This window comes from Cavia porcellus, unplaced genomic scaffold (genome assembly GCF_034190915.1).
Source record: "Cavia porcellus strain 051 isolate PalLab524CR breed Dunkin Hartley unplaced genomic scaffold, mCavPor4.1 scaffold_2, whole genome shotgun sequence".
Taxonomy (NCBI): Eukaryota; Metazoa; Chordata; class Mammalia; order Rodentia; family Caviidae; genus Cavia; species Cavia porcellus.
Window position 1 is genome coordinate 112,024,123 of NW_026947485.1, and position 5,777 is coordinate 112,029,899.

General features: G+C 32.0%; 1 pseudogene; it reads right to left on the reverse strand.

The window, feature by feature from the left end:
* Positions 1-602: 602 nt before the first annotated feature.
* LOC100734685 (olfactory receptor 5W2-like) lies at positions 603-1,617 on the reverse strand (annotated as a pseudogene).
* Positions 1,618-5,777: the final 4,160 nt, after the last annotated feature.

Consider the following 5,777-nt stretch of genomic DNA (forward strand, 5'->3'; position numbering starts at 1 on the left):
ATCTTCCTCTAAAATCCTTCTTTCTGTGCACATCAGATTCCTACTTAAAATTATTTCTCTTCATCAACTTCCCTTCAATCTATAAAAACACATTGTTTAATCTGAAAATAAAATCCCCATTTCAAAATTATTTTCTTATTTGCAGTCTACGTTTAGACATTTTGCTTGTACAGAGAATGTTTTGTCTTTTACATGATGTAATTTTATATCTTATTTCAAATTAATTATTCATTAAAAATTACATAAAAAGGCAAAATTCACACATTCAAAAATGTATATATTAGGTAAGGAATATTTTAGAATTATTAAATCAATTCATAAAATATTCTCCAAACAAATGAGACTATGATACACTAGAAAATTTTCCAAAATTAAAAGAGTATCACATTTAAATTCAAGATAGATAATGAAGTACAGTATATTTAGGAAAGAGTCAACTGTTAATATGCAATACTTTATATAAACACAAATTATGTTAAATTAATATAAGTCACTTTCATTTTATGATTGAAGGAAACAATAAGAGTACATCTGTGTCTATAGAAGTATGTAGGTATTTGAAGTATTTAGAATAATACAGGTTTATTTAAAATAATTTTCCTTTAAATTTTTTTCACAACTTCTTTTACATCCTGGTTCCATATGCTATAAATCAGAGGGTTCAGCACGGGAACTGCCAGGAGGTAAAACGCTGATGTCTTTTTGTGCTGATCTAGGGAGTAGGCAGAACGGGGGCAGAAGCACGTGAAAAGCATGGTTCCCTAGAAGGTGGCAAGTGCAGTGAGGTGGGAGGTGCAGGTGGAGAAAGCTTTGAACCTTCCCTCAGCAGAGAAGATCTTTAAGATGATAAGATGATATAGGAGATCAATACTCCCAAAATTGTGCTCGGTTCTAAAAACCAAAAATGGTAAAAATCACTAACTCATTGAGTATCTGAACAAGATATTAAGAGGAGAAGAGGGCCATCCCAGAAGAAACGATTGGTATCATTAGACCCACAGTAACATAAGCAGTTGTCAGTGTGGTGTGGATCAGAGCATCTCTGAATCCCACCAGGTAAACCTCAGCCAGGAGTTGGGTCCACAGCCTGATGAACATCTTGGCCATGTAAAGTAAGGGGTCACTGGTGGCCTGGTACCTGTCAAAGACCATCATAGCCAGCAGTACTCTTTCAGCATCCACAAAGACGCAGATGATGAAAAATTGCAGAACACAGCCAATAAAAGTAATTGAATTGTTCATGACAAGTAAGACTACCACAACAGAATTTCTGTTGGGCCCCACCACAACAGAACAGAAAAGGTCAAAGAATTACAGGTGGCTGAGGAAAACATACATGGGTGTGTGAAGCCGAGAATCCACTCTGATTAAAATGATCATTCCAACATTTGCTAGGAGGATAGTGAGAACAAAATAGAACAACATAAATAAAGTCACTTTCATTTCAGGGTTACTTGTAATTCCCAAGAGAAAGAATTTAGCTAGTGATGAACAATTTGCAAAATGCATTCTTCTTTGTTCCTGTCTTAAACTAGAAAAAAACCAAGAGAATAATAGATTAGAAATCCACTTTTCTACATTTTTAAAAAAGTTTATTATGAATCTAGCTATGATTTATTTCTCTAACCGTTTCATTTACTTGAGAAACTGACAAGAAAAATGCAACTATTAAAGAAACAGTATGATGGTATGAAGTTGATCAATTTGGATTCTGAACTTGTACAAAATTCCCCAGACATGTTACTTATCTTGTTCTCTATCACTGAGTGTTCAACAGTAGGGCAATAGGTGTGAATAAAAATCCTAGCTCTTTCCCAGATTCAAAATGATATAAAATAAATTTCAAAGTCAGATAATCCAGAAAATATACAAGATTAAATATCTCAAATCACACTTATGACATTATTCAAATAATGTCATTGACTTTAGCACTGACAATGACACTGCATATGAAATACATGTAAAATGAAAGCTCTTATGGTATCATTTTTGCTGTGTAGGGTATATTAAAAAATGAAATCAGTTTTTTAACTGTTCTGTCACTTACCCTGAATGGTTTGCAAAACTTTCCTAGCCTGTTTAGATTCACTTATTTCCAAATTCCAAATCCCTTAAACCAAGGTGATGTGATCAAAGGAGGTGATAACAATAGACTATAACAAATACACTTGTTTATCACTGGATTTTCATTAGACTTTCTCATTACAATGAAAATGGGGAGATAGTAAAAGTTTTCTAATAAACAGGATCCACTTATTGTGTTTCCAATTTCATTTTTGTGTGTATGTGTAAACATCTGTTTAGGTGTCCAACATTTGATATAACATTGAATATACATAGAGGCATGATTTGTGAATTACTACTTCTACATGTAAATAGCATAGCATGTAACCAAGCAAGACCTGATTTTGTACACTTGCATATTTGTATTGTGATAATTTCTATTATTATATGAAAAAGAAATAAAGATTTAAATTTATATACATCATATTGTAATTTTTTTTTTATTTAAAAGGAAAAAGAGAAAAACACAAAACAAACCAAAGCGGCGTAAGGGTACACGCAATACAGAACTACAAAACAAAACAAAACAAAACAAAACAACATAACAGTAAGAAATCACCTGCTAGTAGATTACACACTATCTTCTTGAAAATAGTTCCTCAAATCACAGTATCAAAGAACACAAGGTGGACATTCAAACAGGGAGACTGCAAACAGCTGTGTTCAATTATACATCATATTGTAATATATGGAGTGATTTTCAGATTGTTTCTGAATTGTGATTAAAATATGTATAAATAAAACTTATAGTCATAAAACAATTGATTTTATCATTATCAATGATATGGCATGAAATTAATAAAGGCAGATCAGTAATCTCTATTATCTTTTGAACTTACTGAAAAAACAACCTATTTCGCTTATTAATGTGTTATTAGTCATCATTGGTATGCAAAGCTTTTATAACTGCTTTGCATAACTCACCATGTTCCAAAAAAAAAAACATATTTGAAAAGAAATGTAGAAGACAGTAAAAGAAATTAGAACATCAGATTACAACAAAGCACTTGTTTACCATGGACTTTTGAATTGACTTTTTCAGTTAATGAAAGGTAGGAAGGGAACCAGGAAATGATTCTGAGATATGTTGGACTTTGTTTCTTGAATTTCTGTTTGAATTGCTATATGCATGTTGTGTGTGTCTGTTCATATATGGAATGTGCCTGGTCAAATATTTTTTTTTTTTACTAATGGCTGACATGTACACATAATGATATTTGAAGTATGTTCTCTATTACTTGCATAAAACTAAAAACATTTTAAATTTAAGTCTTCTATATCATTTTCAGTGGAAATTTTTAAATAAATGGGTTACTTATGAATCTTGATTGAAGTATGAATAAATAAAACCTTCAAAATCCTTATGTGAATATCAAATGCATTCATTCAGATTCACTCATCTAAAAAATGATATATTTGGTCACCAGGCAATGAAGAAAATCTTTAGCCTAGAGTAAGTACACTCACATATTTTCTTTTCTTTTTTTTATTTAAAGAGAAAAAAGAAAGGAAATAAAAAAACAAAGCAGTAAAAGGGTACAAATAATACAGAATTTTAAGAAAAAAATTTACAGTAAGAAACCACTAGTTAATAGTTTACATATTGTCTGCTTAGAAACAGTTGTCCAAATTATAAAATTAAAGCATAGAAAGTGGACATTCATACAATGAGATTGCAGACAGTTCCATTCAATGATCCAACAAAAGCTCAGTAATATGGTTTTCCATCCTACACACTCAAACATACATGCAGTTATACCCCTTAGACCACCTTCCTTTCCCCTCTTTTTTACAATAACAACTACACTTTTTGGGTTTTTTTACTCCCACAGTTCTTGTTACTTTTTTTTGAAGAGAATAAAACCTAACATGACTAAACAAAACTGAGTCGGTTAGAACAGAAGGATGGGCATAGTACATAATGTAAAAATAGAATATCAGGTGATCAAAAATGGTTACCATTGTGCCTCTTGCTATTTTAAAAAAGAGTTGCCTATATCATCAGGTATAATAGAGTTGATCAAAACAGTACAGAACATGACCAGTAAAACCTACAATGGAGACCTTACAGGACTTCAAAAGAAGATAATAGTCAAACCATAATGGGCATCATAGTAAATCTTATTGCCTTCAAAATGGTTGCCTATACCCTCAAACTTGATACTATCAAGCAAAACAGAATATAATAAAATCAGACACAACAATATGGGGAGAGCAATACTGGGGTTCAAATCAGGTTAATAGGAAAACAAAAAAGTTACTATAATATATCTCGCTATTTTTTAATTTAGTTTTCCCTTAATTGAAAAAATAAGAAAAAATAGATTAATTTTAAAAAATGGTGGAGAATGAGATAAAAGAGGACATTGTAACAGAACAACACAGGTCAGAACCGAACAATTTAAGCATCATTGTGTTTCACCCCCAGATAATCTAACATAATAGTAGTCACCATAGTTTCTTTTACCTTGAATTATTTGAGTATAATTTTGTATACTATAGCATCAAGCATATCAAGACAGTGTGAAGCCATTCAAGAGAATGAAAGAATTACAGGGTATTTAGAACCAGTTAACAGAAAACAAACTATATTATCTCTTTGCCTATAAAAAATTTTGTTTATACTATCGCATATAGTAAAATATAGTAAGATACAACATGTTAATACCAGTGGAAACAGATGTACAACAGCTTGATGGGACTTCAAAACAAGATGATATTAAATCAGCACTAGCTTTTATGATGTGTTGTTTTCTTCAAAATAGCTATTCGTACTACCATCGATAATAAAATTGAAAAACCCAGGTTAAAACCTTTGCAATTAATGAGTGAAAACATTATATGGCTTCAAACCAATATGATTGGGAATCATGGTTACCACATACTTTTGTGTATTCTTATAATTTCTTACACTACGTCAACTACTCGGTATTTATACATGTGAGTTTGATTTATTTCACTTATGAGTATGGTCTCAAGCTGCATCCATTTATTTATAAATATCTCAATGTGATCATTCTTTATAGCTGAGTAGTAATCACTCCATTGTATAAAAATACCACAACTTTTTTATCCATTCCTCAGTTGATGGACACTTAGGCTGTTTCCAAGATCTGGCCATTAAAAATTGTGCTGCTATAAACATAGGTATACATATATCACAGTGATATGATGCTTTCAGTTTTTCTGGGAATATGCCTAGAAGTGGAATAGCTGGGTCAAATGGGGCTTCCAGTCTCAGCTTTCTGAGAAATCTCCAGACTGACCTCCACAATGGTTGCACTAGTCTACACTCCCACCAACAGTGCAAGAGAGTTCCTTTTTCCCCACAGCCTCTCTAGCATTTGTTTTTGGTGGTTTTCTTGATCTTGGCCATTCTTTCAGGAGTGAGATGAAATCTCAGTGTGGTTTTAATTTGCATTTCTCTAATGACAAGTGATGGTGAACATTTTTTCATGTATTTATTTGCCATTTGTATTTCTTCATCTGAAAATTGTTTATTCATCTCAGATGCCCATTTTTGGATTGGGTCTTTGAATTTTGGGGGCCTGATGATTTTTTTTTAAATATTTATATGTTTCAGACAGAAGTCCTTTGTCTGAGGGGCAGTTCACTAAGATTTTTTCCCAGTTTGTGGGTTTTCTTTTCACTATGCTGGAGATTTCTTTTGACGTGCAGAAACTTTTTAATAACAGGTGTTCCCAGTTATTGAC